The sequence below is a fragment of the Oryza sativa genome, chromosome 11, assembly GCF_034140825.1.
Source record: "Oryza sativa Japonica Group chromosome 11, ASM3414082v1".
Lineage (NCBI taxonomy): Eukaryota > Viridiplantae > Streptophyta > Magnoliopsida > Poales > Poaceae > Oryza > Oryza sativa.
The window spans coordinates 19,953,161-19,973,399 of record NC_089045.1 but is presented as its reverse complement, the minus strand read 5'-3'; the positions used below and the strand labels follow the sequence as shown (position 1 = coordinate 19,973,399).

The window sequence follows — 20,239 nt, the reverse complement described above, 5'->3', positions numbered from 1 at the left end:
CACCAAAAGCCACCGACAGTCAAACAACAACAGCATGTGCGTACAAGATACAACTCATCATAAATCATTCTAATAATCTATCTATCTATCTATACTTATACTAATCGGGCACTTTCTAGGAGCTCTCACATTAACCAGAAAAATCTGACCATTAATTAGATTTATCAAGCTATCGTGATCGTAGATTAATATTATAACCATACATGGACTCATAAAAGCCCAACTAACATTGAGTCCGGGCCTGCACATATGTTTTACGCAATCTCAAACTCCATAATAAATAGCTATGCACGCATACGTAACGATCACAGCAGATGCAAATGCAAATGATTATGTCCGATCCGCAACGGACGTCAGGAAAAGGCTTCCATCGTTTATGATGTATCATCTCAGAAGATGTTCATATGACTCCGCACTAGATCAGTCGCCGAATATCGTGGCGACCGAGGGCCAGCACACCGGCGATCGATCTGACCGGCCGGCCGGGTTCGCATGTGATCGATATGGCCGGGTTTGCATGTGATCGATATGGAGAATTGCACGCAGTTCACGAACCAGCAAAAATCGCCGGCGCCGGCAATGCCTCTAATCTAAGATTAGTTTCTAATTCAGATGTTGAGATGTGTTTATCCAGAAATCAGAACGTTTGCTTGCATAGAAACTAGAGGATGCCCCGCGCGTTGCTGTGGGACTTGTTAACAATTGCATAGAAACTAGAGGATGCCCCGCGCGTTGCTGCGGGGCTTGGTTAATATCAATTTATTAGATAGGAGATACAATCTCAAGAATAAACAGAAGAAACAAATAGCTTTCTTGGAGAAATTCTTTTTAGCAGCCCTATCCAAAATTTGTAGATAATTTAGATAGCACATGTTAACTAAAGGGACGTTCAGCCATAAAGTTCTTTTATACGGATTGACGGGCTGGATACATGTAGATGTGTGTGGAGATGGGCCAATGTGTTCATGTGGGCTATATTTGGTACTGAGGAGGCGGAGAGACTCATCCGATGACTAATGGGTTGGGCTCTATGCTGCATTCCATCCAACGTCTGCGAAGCGATCTAATGAATTCATCCAACAGTTTATAATTTGATGATGACGTGGAACCACGAGATTTGAGCCTTTGGCCTTAACTTTATAGAAAGAAGGGATCAGAACGCTTGCTTGCACTTTCATCAATGATCGTCACATCTGCGCTCCAGATAAGTATTTTATCAAACTTGCAGTTTTTATGTGACATTATTGAAGTTATGATTCTGTGACCGATCTGACCAAGCTATTAATCATAATTTTGGAGCTGAGAATGTAGATTGATCTACATTATTTTTCTGAATACGAAATAGCAGTTGGAAATATCATGAAATATTAATTTACTGTTTATACTAATTTAATTCAAAATTGGAAATTAATAACTACTACAATTCTTTTGGCCTAAGTAGATATAATATGAAAAAAATCAGCATGTTTACTCCATTAAAAAATTAGATATTTATAATGAGATAATAATAACCCGTGCAACGCACAGGTAGGCGACTAGTCATTCTAACGATATATAAGAGAGGTACTATACATGTTATATTTCTAAATTCATATTTCAAAGTAGTTTTATGTCATAATAATTTTGTATCCATTGGTAACATAATATTAAATAAATTAACAATTAAAGTTTGTTACTGAAGATCGTATAAAAAATCATAGATCTTATAATTTAATCAGAGGGAGGGAGTACTAAACCAACCAAATTACACCTAGCGAACTGGACATCACATAACAACTCACACAATGCAACACTTCTCAGCAAATTATCTGGATAGTACTTGCACTACCTTATGGGAGTAGTAAAAACTTGCTGCAACATATTTGCGCACCGAACCCAACTATATTGCCAATATAATCCTTCTCCCGCATTCAAATATTGCAATTTATAATTTTGAGCGAACAAACGGCAAGTTGTAAACAAATCTTTATATATCTTTATCTATATTTTTGTCACAAGTTTTCGTACGTCGTCTGCTTTCGATTCGTACTGATATCGTCTACAAAGCGTTTCCTGCGTCAAACAACCCCGCCATGTAAATCGAATCCGTTTCCGTCCAGAGCAACTAATTAGCGAGGTTCTGTAAAAAAAAAAACTAATCAGCGAGGGTGCAAGGCGGATAATTAACAGGAAATATTTTAATGCACAAAATAATGCCTGGCTTTCAAGGAGAACACAGTTGTTCGATAGAGAAATTAATGACTAACAGGAGATTGACTCGACTTTCTGTTAACGTTAATATTAATATTTCTAATCCTATATCCCACTAAATAAAATATTTGAGAAAACGTCTTTTTTATTCTTGGACCTTGATAACTCTTTGTTTTAATGACTGGTTTCAGGATTGAAGTAATTGTCCCGACCATGCCTGGTTTTGTCTAACAAAGAGCAGTTGAAGATCACACACTACTAAAAACAGAAGTGCTTTTGTTAAACGTTATGCACGATTTTTGTATATCGTCCTCATAATAAAAAATTAAACTAGACTCCAGTTACCCTAAAAACAATAATACTCCACTCCTATTCGTTTTCCGTTATGAGATTGTCCTCAATTCTTGGTTTCATCTTATGATTTTTCTTCCACTTTTTAGGGTGAAGGCTTTTTTATATTATTATTATTATTATTATTATTATTATTATTATTATTATTATTATTATTATTATTATGGTAAATTATGAATTGCACATAAGATTACTAGGTCTATTTGAAGAATATATTTTTCTTAAATAGCTGATATTATAAAAACTATATCTAATCATATAGTAATTAGTATAATTTTACTTATTCCCGTTGCAGCGCACGGACATATTTGCTATAATAATAATAAGATTAAAATAGATTTCATCCGTTGCAACGCACACGTATTTTTTTTTAGTAAAGTAGAAAAACAAGGAGTTAGACCATTGCAACTAGTATTGGTGGTGGGCCCACCCCGCACTGCAAGCTAGTTCTGCCACGTAAGCCGTGTCGCGCGGTCTGGCACTATGGCATAGCAACCTACGGAGTAGTACAATCTAGAAGAACTACTAATCTCCTGTTTTGCTTAATCTAAGCCTTCAGCCCCTCCCCTGTAAGCAATCTTATGGAAAATAAAAAAAGATCTACATCAACCTATTTATCTAGTTTGTTGCTGCTAGCTGTTGATCTACTAGATTGATAATACTTGACGGTTGGAGGAAAACACGATATAAAAATCTCAACAAAATTATTATTTTATTGAAGTACTTTTTAAGGCAAAGCTGTATATATCGTCTTCATATTTATAAGATAAATATTTAGAAATTATTCATAGTTAAATATTGATTGCACACTTGTTTAAAGTATTGTCAATCTAAAGGAAATAGTTAGTATTTTTTATGTTTTTTTAATTTATTGTTACCTCAACTAACTAGATTAGGTTTCTTTTTGAGTACTTCACAGTGGATTTGCATCCACATGTACATACTCTGCCAATTTCTATGTTCCATATAATAATCACAACATATGCAAAATATTCCTATCCAACCTTATTAATTACAAGAAATTGTAGGATTTTGTTTCTGAATTCATTGATGAAAGTAGTTACTGCAGTACGCCCGTACATTTCCCTTTTTATTATTTACCTCTCTTTTGTGAGCGAGATGTCAAACAAGACGGGCAAGACGTAGATTACGTAAGGGCAAGTACAACGGGTCGGCGCGATATGCACTGTTTTTTTGCGAAACCCCCCCCCCCCGCCGCTCGCTTCGGCCCATCCGTCGTCTCGTTCGTCGACGAGGCCAGCGCGTGCTCCCAGGCGGCGCGACGGCGATGAAGCCCGTTGTACGACGCGATGCGGGGAGGCGACGGAGGCGCGGGATCAGCTGCGCGGAGATCAGCTCTCTTGCGCGCGGAGCAGGTTCGCGCCTTCCTCGCCCGCCAAAATCTCTCTCGCGCGCGTTGAAATAGCCCCCCCTGCATTCCCCATCCAACCCTATTTCGATATGGCCACCATGTCGCGGCAGACACGGAAGGAGGCGGCGGCGGCGGCGCAAGATATGCTGAAGTTGGATGCGGCTCGGATGCGCAAGCCAGCTACATCGCAATCTCGAAAGGGTGCGGCGGCGCCGATGCGGAAGGCCCAGGGAGGAGCTCGGGCGGAGTCGATGGTGCCGGAGCAGAGCAGTTCAGGGTTGGCGGCGCGTGTGCCAGAGCACCGGAGTTCGGGATATGGCGCGGCTAGTCCACCACCAAGCTCCTTCACCGACGGCAGCTGCTTCTTCAACGGCAGCGCTGGCGGCTTCTTCGGCAGCGCCGGCCAAAGCCCTGGTGGTCAACCATGGAGTTCTCAATCTTCAGATCCTGCAACATGGTACTATCTCTGAACTTTGCTTCTGTGATGAGCTCAATGATGGGAATCATATGGCTAGGAATTAATTTTAGATGTTATTTGCACTTCCCTCGCTTATAAAAGATTTGGGATACACTGTCATGAGTTTCAGTATTGTGGTTGATGCAAAGATTGATTGCACTGGTGCAGATTTCTTTGATAGTTTAATAAAGCTATGTAACTAGTTTTTATCCACTGTATAACATCAACCAGGATGCAGCACTGAAACAAACATTAGTTCCTACTTTTACACATAACATTAGTCCCTAGTTGCTTTCATTGCTCATACATATGTGTAAAATATGGCAGGGGAAACAATGCAACATCTCTTGGAGGCTTCATAAACTTGATCTAGCCTAACTTGTCTCAACAATTTAATTTTGTTGGAGGCCAAAATCAGTCAGAAGATGATTACTCGACTCCTATTTCAGCTAGGGACAATACATATGTTAATGTTGACAGTGGTGATGAGACACCTAGGACTGAGAAAAGAATCTTTTGGACTCAAGAAGAAGATGTTAGGATGGTGAGTCTCACTGTAAATTCATTGTGTTTGTAGTTTTTTTACTTACCATAACAGTCCAAGTGATAATATATGCTAATTAACATTTACAGATGAGCTCTTGGCTGCTCAATTCAACGGACTCAACCGTTGGTGCTGATAGGAAGAATGAACAATATTGGACTGATGTTGAGGCTACTTACAATGAGACTACACCAAGTCATAGGAGAAGAAATGCCAAGCAAATCAAGGACCGCTTTCATAAGGTAAATAAGTGGACTAACCTTTTCCATAGTGCTTGGTTGAAGGCTAGAATGATTTATACAAGTGGCTATAATGATCAAATGTGGATTGAGAAGGCCCATGTATTCTATATAAAAGACAATGAGAAACTCAATCTAGGCCCTTTTGTGTTGATGGAAGTATGGAACACAGTTAAAACTGAAGCAAAGTGGATCACATACAACAATGGCCTGAAAGCAGCAAGAAAAAGAACAGCAACAAAGGGGTTAGGCAAGGAGAAGAAAGGAGAGGATAGTAGCCCTTTATATGTAGATGAACTTGATGAACAGCCAAGACCAATGGGGCAAAAAAGTGCTAAAAAACTATAATATGCCCAAAGTAAGGAGGTGGACCATATTGATCTTGAGAAGCTAGATAAATTTAGTAAACTCCAGAATGAACAGAATGCAAATAGGCTGAAAGTATTGGAAATACAGCAGAAGCTATCATCCGAGAAGATCGAACAAGCAAAGATTTCCCATCTTGCAGCAAAGGAGCAAATGGAGGCAGCAAAGGTGCAAAGAGAGGCAAGAAAATTAGAAGTTGAAGCTAGGATGTATGAGACATATAACCGCCTTCTTGCAGTTGACACAAGTCTGATGTCCGATGAAGAGAAGGTTGACCATGGAAATACATTGAAGTTTTTGAAGAAGAAATTATTTACTGATAATTGAGGTGAGTTTCATGTTTACTTCTCTGTCTAGCCTAACTTGTCTGAATTTTGCTATGTTCTATCAATTTTCCTGCATGTTATCAATGTTATATATCCTATCAGTTACTATATATTTATTTAGGTTTCAAGTAACTTCAATATTTGTGTGTACTTCAAGTAATTTCAATATTTGTCTGAGCATGAAGTAGTACTGAACCTACTTTTATTGTAGTGATCATATTTGTCTATGCATGGAACTAGTTTCTGTTAGCTAAATTCTTCTCATATTGACTATGTCTATCCTAAATTCTGTAATTGGGACCTAGTACTCTTGCAGGTCTTGGAGAAGATTGCTTGCTATGTTACTGTAAGGGGTGAGAAGGCAATGCAGCTTCTGGAGAGTGGACTGAAGGTCAAAGAATATGAACTAGTCTCTGTTTTGCTATGTTTTGGAATCCAGGAGCACATGAATTGCTAATTGGAAGCAGTCTCTGTTTTGCTACGTTCTGTTTCTGGGATTGTTTTTTTTTGGCTATTGTGAACTGATTTTTGTGAACTGAAACGTGTCAATGGAATGTGAACTGATGGGTCATTGCAATGTGAACTGATATGATGTGAGATGCAATGTGAAATGATAAGGCAATGCCGTGTATGCATTTGTATATAAAATCAACTGCTCTGTGACTTGTATGCATCACAATTGTGGCGATGGAGGCCTCTGGTGCCTCTGGTGGCGACGGCGAGGGGTCTGGTGGCGAGTTCTTCGCCTCTGGTGGAGATGGAGGCAATGAAGATACTGTCCTTGAAGAAATCGATCCAGCGGAAGTATATACACTTGAAGATTTTCTCGCCGAAGATGAAATAATGGAATCATTTCGAAGGAAGATTGGCGATAAATTAAAGGCCAAAATCGAAGGATCTTCTTCTGGTCCACCTCGCCGTCGCCAACGTCAAAGTGGACCTCGAAGGTACATACCTAGGCCAAGAGAAAAGGGACATGAAGATTTAGTTGCTAATTATTTTTCAGCAAATCCTATCTATACCGATGAGCAGTTTCGGAGGAGGTTTCGGATGAATAAGCCTTTGTTTCTTCGAATTGTCAATGCCCTGTCTAACTGGGATCAATTTTTTACCCAAAGAGTTGATGCAACGGGTCGAGATAGCCACTCACCTCTCCAAAAGTGCACTGCTGCTATTCGAATTCTATGATATGGCACACCAGCGGACGCACTAGATGAGGTACTCAAGATTGCAGCGAGCACTTCTTTGGAATGTTTGGGAAAATTTGCCGAAGGAATAATTGAATGTTTTGGTAGCAAGTACTTGCGTCCTCCGACAAGTGATGAACTAGAAAAAATTTTACAAGAGAATGAAGCTCGTGGCTTTCCAGGCATGATAGGAAGTATTGATTGTATGCATTAGCAATGGAAGAATTGTCCAAAAGGTTGGGCAAGCATGTTTACCAATGGTTTCAAAGGTAAACCTACAATGATCCTTGAAGCGGTAGCATCTCGGGACCTTCGTATATGGCATGCTTTTTTTTTGGCAACGCCGGGTCTCAAAATGATATCCAAGTGTTAAACAAGTCACCATTGTTCATTCATGCGATAAAAGGAGAAGCCCCCCGAGTGAGTTATACTGTAAATGGAACGCAGTATGACACGGGGTATTATCTTGCCGATGGAATATATCCCGAGTGGGCTGCCTTCGTGAAGACAATAAGAAAACCTCAAACGGAGAAACATAAATTATATGCACAACGACAAGAAGGGGCAAGGAAGGATGTCGAGTGTGCATTTGGCATGTTGCAATCCTGTTTTGATATTGTCAACCGTCCAGCACGGTTGTGGAAAAGGAATGATGTTGTTAATATAATGCAAGCTTGCGTTATCCTCCATAATATGATAGTGGAAGATGAAAAGGATTTGGTTAAAATCCCATTGGATTTGAATGAAAATCCAAGTGCAACCATTGTCCTACCACCGGAAGTGCAAACAAATGACAATCCTAATCCATGCTTTGTCGACGTGCTTAACAGAAACTCGGCTATCCGGGCTGCCTCTACACATCGACAGCTCAAGAATGATTTAGTTGAGCACATATGGCAGCGATATGGGCCAAGAGGAGGTTAGAGCCATGTGTCCAATGAAATGGTGACTTTATTATTATATCACATCATATATTTCTAAGATCATTTCATATGTAAATATATATAATTATTATATACATGTTTATTTTACAAGTCATGCGGAATATTTAAATGTGTTGTGCATTGTCTTATGTATACAACAAAATGACTACAAAGATCAATTATACACTAGATCATCATGATTTGTGTGTCAAAGGATGAATTAAACACTCTACAGACAGCCAAACCAACAACCCATTGTATAAGCCGTCTGTTTAAGCTGTCTATTTGTGTAAAAAGACAGCAAGCTGTCTACACGGTTGTACTTGCCCTAAGCCATGTCGTGGTGTCTCATTAGGAAGAAGCTCATGCGCATTAATTTCCTTACGCCTTTGTTGGGTACGTATAATCAGAAAGGAGCAGCCATGGGTGATGGGTGGCGCGACGCATGTGGAGGACTCAAGGGCCATATGTGCTCTCCGCTCTGCTGCTTGTTTGACCTCAAAGATTGGTGAATGAAGAGTTATCGTCAAAGCCGGCACCGACAGTCCACGGATCGTGTTGGCGACAGAGTACGTGATTTCCTCTGGAACAGCATCTTATTATGCCTTGTTTAGTTGGGGAAAAAATTTAGGTTTAATTGTTACATCGAATATACAGACACACATTAAAAGTATTAAACGTAGTCTAATAATAAAACAAATTACATATTCAACCAGAAAAAATATGAGACGAATTTATTAAGCCTAATTAATTCGTCATTAGCAAATGTTTACTGTTACACCACATTGTCAAAACATAACGTGATTAGGCTTAAACGATTTGTCTTGCAATTTACACATAAACTGTGTAATTTGTTTTTTTCTATATTTAATACTTTATGTATGTGTCCAAACATTTAATGTGATGGGTGAAATATTTTTGTTTTGAAAACTAAACAACGTCTTAATGAGCGCTGGTTAACGCCCTGACCATGAGAGCTCACAACGGCTCAACGTCCAAAACACAAAGAGCGGAAGGTATATGGCTGCCATGGTGACCGTGCACTTGCTCATGGTGGTTGGCAGCCACGTACCTTCAGCTTTTTTTTACTGTTTTTTTTTTTACTTTGACCCTTGTTCTGCATGTAGTAACGATGCCTTCTTTTCTCCTCTCTGTTTTTCTGGTCACTAAATTTAAATTTACTACTTCCTTCGTTTTATAATATAAGTCATTCTAACATTTCCCATATTCATAGTGATGTTAATGAATCTATATAAAATCATAAATATAAATGTGGGAAATGCTAAAATGATTTACATTGTGAAACGGAGGGAGTAGCATGGTAATGAGCTGACCGATCGATCCGGAACATTGCAGCCTTGATCATGGTGAATGAAGAGAAATAGAGGATTCATCAGTGCAGTATCATGTAGCATATGCACAATTCAGAAATATTCGCCCGTCTCGCCCTCCAAATGTACTCCCCGTGAGACACAGTGAGCGCAAGCGATCAATCGAGAGTGGATAGCAGCAGCGCGCCGTTGCCAACCGCAGCACAGAGTAGGATCATTTGGGTGCATGTATTAGGGACGCATTCATGAAGTAGTGCATTCATGAGGTTGTGAGTATGGTGTCGTATATGCGTATGCGCCGATCTGTGTTGTGATGGAAAAATATTAAGCGGTAGAAATGTGTGATGTGTTCGCGGTGAGAACCGTATTGAACACCAAAAGCCACTGACAGTCAAACAACAGGTTGAACAAATGGGGCATGTGCGTACAAGGTAGAACTCGTCATAAACAAATGAGCACTACATGCGAAAGACTTGCCAAATAGATAAAGTTAAAATGCTAGCAGACAACGAAATGGCTAATAACATGCCAAAATGACCACTCCGGTGAAAAAAAAAGAGACTTGGAGGGAGAAACGTCCCTGCAAACATTTTATTAAGAAGAAATTGGAAGTGCGTTGGGGATTATACATGGGATGTTGAGGCTGAAACAAGGAAACTACATATCTCACACATCTCTTACCACTGTACTATCAAGTGTATCTCAATCACTACTGTCACGCCCGGAAATTTAATTTCCGAACTTATTTGTGCATAAAATCCTCGTCCAGGAATCAGCCGAGGTACACAAACTGACAATTTAATATACAAATCCATCATTATAATAACATTACACACTTACAAAAGAAAAGAAAACAGCAGCGGAATAACGGTCTAGCGATGGCTTCAGCTCCACTCCCACAGGCAGCTCAACTGGGGTATAAGCCAAACGTCTTCTCCTTCGCAACTTGTCTTCAACTGAGGTTGATTGATTATTGCAAGAATGAGCATATGACATACTCAACAAGCCACACAGCAAATATGCAAGTGCACAAGGATACCAAAGGATGGTATAATATAGGCTCATTTGCAAAAGCAGCATTTAGCAAAACATTTAAGAGAAGTAAAACAATGGAGTAATTAATCAGAAATTTTAATCAACACTGAACAGGACACCCATGCTGCACAGGCCCAACCATCCTGAACAACCATACCCGGCTGTACAGATCTAACTCCAAACCAGGAGCTAAGCAAATTATTACCAGTTATAACATCATTTATTATGGTGAGAAGTGTGAGACTAATCACGAAAGACATTGTTAGACCCGCCCATGACCGCGGGCACGGCTATTCGAATAGCTTTACTCTGGCCAGAGGTGTACCACTGTACCCACAAGACACAGCCTCAACATCATGTCTACCATGCATCGCGATACTGGAAAGTACCCGAATAGAGGCTGTGACAATATCCTCTGCACAACACAACTCACCACAGTGCACCATTCCTGGATCATAATCACCCCCTTATAAAACAAGGCATGGACTCCCCAGCGACCCCCGTGGGCTTATCTCCGCCACTTCTCAGTCTGGTGCTCCGCAATGAACCGTGTTATACAAAAGGTAAAGCCGTTGCCCACGCTGGCTTGTGGTTGGCACGGTTAATGTTTCACAACCGAAAATCGTGAACCGGTCCTTAATTGTCATGAGCACGACTCTCAAAACCATATGCTCACAACCCACCATTATCAAGTTTTAGTTGGTAATTTAATTAATTAACCAATCACGATTGACCATCGTGAACTATCATTAAGCCATCATTAAATAATAGTGAATCATAAGTTATCCCGATTGTGTGCTAATGTTTCTAAGCATGGCTAAGCAATTATGTCTAACATCTAGCTGAACCAATATATATAAAGCTCAACTAGTCAAATTATAATATCCCAAGGTATCAAGGAATAGAATAATCAATGCAAACAGGCCATAACAAAGGAATAGATTCACACCACCCAGTGACATTCGAAAATAAATGCACAGTTGAAATAAATAGAGAATTTAAATATAGGATCAACATGCTCAAAGGAACTGTGTTTGGGATCTATGTGACTTGCCTTGCAATAAAGGGTCTTCAATTAATCTTCTTAACACTTCCGGCACACTCACAAACCTTCGAAACGACGGAAACGACAAGCTAACACGCTAAACGAGGAAAAAGACTAATAAAAATCAAATAGACAATACATAAAAAGTAAACAAACATGTAGATCATAATTTTAGATGAATTATGAGACTTGAACGGCCTCATTCGGACTTCATATGAATTTATTACGAGTTTTACAAGATTAAATCTAATTAAAGCCTATTTAAAAAAAGATTAAATAAATTTAATTCAATTTATGGATAATTTTAATATGTAGATCTTTATTTTATACAACTTTTGCAACTTGAACCACATTAAACTGAGTTACAAAGAATTAGTTATAAATTTTTAAAGATTAAACCAGATTAAAGCATTTTTATGGATTTTAATTGAATTATGACGCAATAATGAATTATTTTTAAAAAGGAAAAGGGGATTATTGCGTCATCGGCTAGGGTTCGCGGAGGACCGGGTGCATGGCGACGGTTCACGAAAACGAACGGCCAAGATTCATCCATCCAAAACGGACGGCCAAGATCCATCGGTCCACGACCGGACCACGGCGGACGGCAACGATGACGTCGGCGATGACGTCATCACCGGCGACGGCTCGGCCTCGCGTGCTCGCCGGCGAACGACGGCGCGGCGGCGCAAACGGAGGACACCTACGCGTAGCGGACGGCACGGCGAACTCACCGGTGACCAAAACAACGAACGACGACGGCCGGCGACGAGGTCTAGCGGCGGCGCGGCTTCGGTCGACGACGGCGACGGGGCTCCGGTGACCGGCGACAGCGGGGAGGGAACGGCCGAGCTTGCCCACACCTCGGCGCACCTTACGGCGGTGACGGCGACCGGCGGCAACGGCGGAGGCGACGGCGCGACACGGCTGAAGTTCGGCCGGCGGCGGCGGCGGAGAGGCTACGGGGCATGGGAGACCACGGGAGAGGGGCAAACGAAAGAGGAGGACTAGGGGGTCCTATTTATAGCCTTGGATTGAAGAGATCGGACTCCTCCCGCAAGAAATCGATCCGGGAAATCAAAAACTCGGTTTTGGAGATAAACTCGAAAACGAGTTCGATTCGGATAAGATACTCAACGATTAGCTCCGAAAAATCCAAGAATATTCCAGAGAGTATAATTAACCATGGAGAATTTAATAAAAATTAAATCCATCCATGCTTTAGGAAATTTTATTTCCCACATTTAACTTCACTTGTAAATTAATGAACATTTAATATAAATTTTAATAATAATTTATTAAATAATTTATAAATCCTGAAACAAAAATCAGGATGTGACAACTACTCTGGGCCTATGAAACTTAGGGCCTGAGGCAGCTGGTTAGAGCATCTAGCCAGCTTCTAATTAGAATCTTGAAGAGTTGGGTTTTCAGCTTTTGATTTTTAGTTTAGAATTCTACAGCTACAGTTTCTTAAAATCTGAATAAAAATCATAACTGTTTGGGGAGCTTCTGATTTTAGAATAAAATGAAACAGCTTAAAGCTCCCCAAACACAGGTCCTAACTCTCATGTAGTTATGAATAGAAAGTAAGTTCACACACGGCTGCGCACGCGCAACATCGTGGGGATGAACTATAAATAGGGTCCCAAGGCATTCTCCCAACTCACCCCAAGGCCCAGGCCCCAAATTTCTCCCAGCGAGCGCCAGGCCATAGCCGTTGTTTCCAAGCGAGTATTGCTCGAGTGCTGCGAGAGAAGAGTAGGTTACCAAAATTTGTGTCATGGAAACCTTGCGCGAACAAGAGAAGCAGCTGGTTCTTTCTTTCCGTGCCGCAGGAGAGATGCTGCTGTCCTTGCCGTACCTCTTGCCGGTGGGTACACTCCACTCTTCATCCTCAATCTTGCTTGAATTTCCTGGCTTGTTTGGATGACTACTTGAACTTACCAAGCCACAAGCTAGCCTGTGCCACAAGTTTGGCGAACGATTTGAGAGCCACAACTTAGGCCAAGAAACTTGTGGCAAAGTAGTTCATGATCACCTAATTTCTCGTGACGGGCTAATTGTGTGGTAAGCAAACAAATATATACTAACTACCCGTTGCACGCCGAACTTGAGGCACGGCAAACTGCGGCACCGTATGCAATGCAAATGCAGCAGCGGTCCTAATATACGCGTGATTGTTTTGCTGCTCATCAAGTCGGGCTTTGCACATTGCTGATCGATGTTATGTACTTGTGTCACCAGGGGCAGCCGGGAAGAAGTGGCAGCTCAACTGTTACGTTCTACACCACCATGGAACTCAACGCATGGGAGATCCAGCAGTTGAATCACTTCTTGCAGGAAGGACAGGGAATAGCGAGGGAGGTGCTGAGGGCGAAGCTGCCGGACGACATCGTCCGCGACGTGGGACGAACAAGGAGGGAAGCTCTGGTGCTGAGGCTGTACGATCTGCTGCTGCGCCTGGACAAGACGCGCGTCAGCCGCGGCGGCCGTGTGTGCGCCGATCGCCTTTGGGAGATCATCTTCGACCTCCTCGCCACCCTGTGCTTCTGATCGATGATCATCAACAACGCCGGCTTCGGCTTGTCATGAGTGCATATCTCTTTGCTTTGCACACTGAAGTTGACAAGGACTCAAGCGGAGAGCAAAGCTTGTGCGTGTGTGTGTTTTCTTTTTCTTAATCTTTTGTGTAATAATAATCGTCTCAAGCTCCTACATGGTGTCGGGGCTTCTGCGGCATTTGGTGCAAGCCGACTTGGTCAAGGTGATCACTAGGTCAGCTGCATACATACCATCAGCTCTTTGTGTTTTTCTCATTTATTTCTTCCATATCAACAAATTTACTCGTATCGTAATGTTGAAAGCCCCTTAATTAATAAACACTGTTTTGTACATGTGCTAATTATTCTTACTAAACTTTTGTGAGCTGACCGTTCCAGAAAATTGCAGCTTTGATCATGCGTGAATGAAGAGAATTAATTAGAGAATTCACCAGTGTTGTTTCATATTTTTACTTCTAATATGCTGGCAGGATACCTGCTAGCCGATTGGTCCATAGTAGACCAAATAATGCGGTGACAAGTGTAGCCAAAAAAACATAACAGAAACAGCTACCATAGCGCCGTGGCTTCGATGATGATCAACAACGCCTGTTTTTTGGTCATGCTATCACTTTGTGTGGAAGTTGACAAGGAGAGGGAGAGCTAGCTTGTGCATGCATGTGTGTGTCTGTTTTCTTTTTCCCTTTTTTTTTTCATACTCTTCGCAACTGTACTAATAATCCTATTATGCTCTCTCTCTCTTAATCCTATTATGCTCTCTCTCTCTCCCCTGTGTGCTTCCTCCGTTTCACAATGTAAGTCATTTTAACATTTCTCACATTCATATTGATGTTAATAAATCTAGACACATATATCTATCTAGATTCATTAACATCAATATGAATATGAGAAATGCTAAAATGACTTACATTGTGAAACGGATGAAGTAATAATCATCTATGTGTGCCTTTTATTTTACTACTCTACAAACTAATTACCGATCGATCGATCGACAGGATTTGAGCGCAGTTTGGGTTTTGTCCCGTACTTTTTGAACTTTTTTAATTTAATTTGTGCCTCTGTACACACAGTGATGAACCTAGAAAAAAATATTAATTATTAATTATTAATGGAGTATGATTTAAAACAGCCAGAAATAGAGACGTACGTGACACCTGCAGGTAGATTCACCCTTGTAACGCAACTTTTGTACACAGCATACCACTGCTCCCACTAGTCAGTGGCTGGTGGTGGAGTTGTTGAGCTTTTCTGTTAAAATTAAAAATATGATTAGGTCGCTAGCTGCAGCTTGGAACGGGGTAACATAATAGTATTGATGGTAGTACTAGTACTATTACTAGAGTAATCTTACCTTCCTCATCCAAAAACAATAAGCAACCACACTTATGTGTTTGTCAAATCGTGACCAGAGAGCACCAAGAAGGCAAGAATGTGCCGGGATTTGGAGTGCATGCAGTCACATGATTGCGCTTACTGTTTACACATGCAAATTGCGCTTACTAGTGCTTAAGTCAGCTTCCAAAGCTTAACAACATGAATGAAAAGGCTGCACTTCTGCAGACTCGGCGCTCCGGCTACCGTGGTCTGCGCACCGCGTAGTGCCCTGCACCATGAAATCCCGCGCAACCTGGACGACGGACGAAGCGCTTGAAGCATATACATCACGCGCGGGACAGGATGGAAAGAAGATTGAACAGAAAAATACAAATTTTTTAAGTAGAGTAAATTAGATTTGTATAGATTGAACGCAAGATTAAAAAAGATTAAATTAGATTGAACTAACGGAAGAATTTGCATATTTCTAGAAACTAGACATTCCCTTTTGACAAGCATTCCCTTTTGACAAAGCCCACCCACCCCTCCCCTATATCGTCCCTCCTCTCCCTCCCTTCCTCCTTCCCTTTTTCTCTTCCTACTACATCATAAATATTTAAATTTAAATTCAGAATTGAAATGGCTATGTAAATTTTTGACTTATAAACTTTGGGTCTATAAACTAATATTTGAATTCAAATTTAAATTTGAATTGGGTATGTAAACTTTTGAATTATAAACTTTGGGTCATAAACTTTAGATGTATAGAAATACTATATATATAAAAATATTTGAATTCAAATTTAAATTTGAATTGGATATAATTCAAATTTAAATTTGAATTGGGTATGTAAACTTTTGACTTATAAACTTTGGGTCTATAAACTTTAGGTGTATAAACTTTAGATGTATCTAAATATTATATATAAAAAATATTTGAATTCAAATTCAAATTTGAATCGAATATATTTCAAATTCAAATTTGAATCGGGTATATAAACTTTTGATTTATAAACTTTGGGTCTATAAACTTTAATTGTATAAACTTTAGATGTATAGAAATACTATAAAAATATTTGAATTCAAATTTAAATTTGAATCGGATATATAAACATTTGATTTATAAACTTTAGGTGTATAAATTTACTAAAATAGGAAAGTAATGCGGTGCCAAAAAAGAAAACATAGAGGAAGGGAGGAGGGAGGGGTGGTGATCGCTACCTGATCGCTGTAGCGATCGATCGTGCATTAGTGTTTCCGCGATCTAATGTCGTAACCGGAACAATTTTGCAAGATTCCAGGGATGTAAATCTATAAGGTGAGAAGTGTGTTAAATTCCATTATATATCTAGCACAAAAGATGAGGGACCACTTTGAAGTATGAACTTTACTATCAGACAAAAGCAATGAGGTTCTCTCTCCGAGCATGGTGTTGGCAAGGAATTTTCAGACCAATCACTGTTGGAGCGAGTTTAATGTAGACAAACCGAAAAAGAATGATATTTTACTGGCACAGGTAGTATTCAAAAGAGGATTTCCGTTTGCTGTTTCCATTAACAAATTGACTGCTGAGTTTGGTTGGTGAAGGTGAAATCAAATCAAATTTAAGTACTGATGATTTGCAGCGTCGGCACATTAATCCGCACTCTACTAGTGCTAGCTTGCAACGTCGATAACTACTAGTACTACTAGCTAGCTCCAAGTGGCTCGTGCATTCAGACTGTCTTATTGCCAATATGGCAATATCTATGTTCCATATAATAATCGAAGCATGCAATTAGCTAGCTAGGCGTTTGATCGCGTCCAACCTTATTAAGATATAATTGTAGAATTGTTTCTGAATTCAGTGATGAATGTATGCCGTGAAGTCAACAAGTAGTCAGTGCTGGAGTATAGTGCGAGGAACATAGCCCACTACCTGGCTCTCACTGAAATCATTGACCCCCCTTGAGAAACTCTACCTGCTCTGCACAATCGTATTATCGATCGAAATTCAGAAAAAGTGCAAAGAACAAGAAGCATGAAAACACTACGAGAAAATTATGGTCTGTTTACATTCAATTCTCGTCCAGATCATGCCAATATTTTGCGGATGAACATAGGGTGCAACGGATGAATCAGAATCATAAGCCAGCTGCAAGATCCACAAAGAGTCAAGCGAACAGCCCAAAAGCAAGGCGGCCGGGCACTCAGCGAAGTCAACATGGATCGCGTGCTAACTTACCGTTTGTGGCCTTGGTAATTCTCAATAGGCAGAGATCCCGCCATTTCCTTTCTAAAAGTAAAAAAAAAAAGATCGATTACTTAATTATCATCCAATATCCAGCACATGATATGAATACATGGAACCTTAGCCTTTGTATGTGTCATGCGCCTAAACATGGAACCTGTATACAGGCAGGGCATGACACAGATTCATTCCGCCGAAACTCCTAATGCGCGATCGCTCGCGAGGCGCGCCCCTACACGATCACTTTTTTTTATTTGGATATTGCGCATCTTGTTTTCCTAACCAGATTAATCAGCGCTAATAACGTTGCTTTTCTGTTTTTAAGCAGCTCTTTCCCGGGCGTGGACAAAACACACGTGCATGAGCGCTCCTTGCTATACCCATGGCTCGTAATCTGATTTTAGGCCTAAGTAATTGAATATTTATTTTTTAAACTCGAATTTCATATTCATTAACAGTATACAAAAAGTTTATAAGTCACAATGATTACATGTAAAGTTTATTAGTATAAAGTTTATATACGGAAAGTTTATACGTTTAAAGTTTCTATATGGAAAGTTTATACATTTAAATCTTCAATACGAAAAGTTTATACGTATAAAGTTTATATACGGAAAATTAATTTATATGTACAAAGTATTTAACTAGATTTTCTAATTATGTACTAGTTAGTTTCTAGGTGGAAACTTTTTATTCATCTATGAATATTACCGAGTAGATTTTTTTAATTCTGTAATCTATGATTTTTTTATATAAAATATTTTCAAGAAGAAATTCCAAAGTAATTACATAAGAAGCTAATTTATAAGTGTTAATTCTATTATAATCACATGCGAGCTAACAAAAAAATATACATAGGAGGATCATCTTTTGGCTGGCCCACTCGGAGACTAGGCTTGCTGAATATTCGGGACAGAAGCATCAACGATCACACGGGCTGCAGGACAGCGATTAGTCGCGTACTAGGAGTACCCCTACCAGTCACTTGAGGCCTCAGCCCATACACATGTTTATTCTATATTTTTTAATTTGATTGGTCTTTCATTAAGTTTATATACTTAAAGTTTATATATGTAAAGTTTATACACCTAAACTTTATACATCTAAAGTTTATACACTCAAAATTTACATAGTATTGTTATAAACTCAACTTGAATTTGAATTTAAATTGGGATTAAAAAAATTTCAATGTATTATTTATATGTATAATGTTTATGTGCACGGATATTTTTTATACAATTTTTTTTCTACAGTTAGTATTTTGTTTTTTCTTTCAAACTAATTTTTTGTGTTTTTTTTATCAAAGTCAATCTAAGCACGCATATGAGCAGGTAGAGGAGAAGAGAGCTTCTGTGTGTTCTGGTGGGTGAGGGCAAGCTGATCGCGCGTGGTGATCTGACGCGATCACCCGCGCATTAGGTGGACCCTCATTCCGCTGCCATGATGGTTCCATGTTTGGAATCTAAAACTGCAAAAGGGCAAGTTCCCTCACTCTAAGCCACTAATTAATCGCGCACTAACACCACATTTTAGGAGCTGAGAAGACGCATGGGCTCTAGGATCCCTTCCTGAGTTGTTTGTTGGGCCTACTTGGGATTAGCAGGTCTGGTGACCGTCATGCTGGCTTACCTTGGAATAATACGTCTTGAAACTCTTCCAACACACTCATGATCCTCCGAAAACGATGAGAACTATATATACTACTACACGTAAAACAAATAAGACTAATAAGAACTAAATAAACAATATATTAAAAATAAACAAACATGTAGAGCATCATTTTAGATGAATGACGAGACTTGAACAGCCTCATTCGAGTTCATATGAATTAGTTATGAACTTTACAAGAATTAATCTAATTAAACGTATTTAAAAGATTAAATAGATTTATGACGCAATTTATAAATATTTTTAATATATATCTTGATTTTACACAAATTTAGCAACTTGAACCATATTAATCTGAGTTATGTTGAATTATTTATAAATTTTCTAAGTTTAATTGGATTTAAAACATTAACATATATTATATTAGAATCATGACACAACAATAAATTAATTTTGAAAATGAAGAGGAACTCACCCAGGGGCAGCACAACGATGGATGACGACACACGACAACCGGCAGCGAGGTCCAAGCGGTGGCGGGGTCAGGTCGGCGATGGCGGTGATGTACGGCGGAAACGGAGGGGTGGCCGAGCTTCTCCTTGCTCCTGCGACCCGCAGGTGGCAACGAAAACCTCCTGCATTTAACGAGTCGACATCAAGGCTCGGCTGGAGATGGAATAGATCAGCTTCACGGCGACGAGGGGTTTCCGGTGGCGTGGAAAGCCAAGGTGCGGCCGGGCTTTGTCTCGGTGATGCGGTGCCATTGGGTTGGCCCACACCACTAACCAGGGTTCACTTTATCGGTTTAGCCCATTTGATCGGAGGTCACCGAAATTCTAAAATTTTAGTCATAAATTTTCAAAGTTTTAAACAAAATTTAGTTGAATTTGAATAAATATTACCAAAATTCATGAAAAATTTGAAAATTGAAAAAATCCAGTCAAAATAATAATGTATCGGAGGGGACCAAAATGATTTAGGAAATTTCGGTCCGAAATTTCCAACCCTGCCACTAACCCGCCGACCCATTTCCGCAAACCCACTTCCATACACATTGGTTGAAGCGGCAGCCCGGTCGCTTCCGCCCAGCTGCACCTCACGCCGCCCCGCATATATTTTCCACGACGATGAGAAGGGGCAATGGAGCTGGACTGCTT

General features: G+C 40.0%; 1 pseudogene; it reads left to right on the top strand.

Annotated features, from left to right (window-relative positions):
* Nucleotides 1–4,011: 4,011 nt before the first annotated feature.
* Nucleotides 4,012–7,956, top strand: LOC107278447 (protein ALP1-like; annotated as a pseudogene).
* Nucleotides 7,957–20,239: the final 12,283 nt, after the last annotated feature.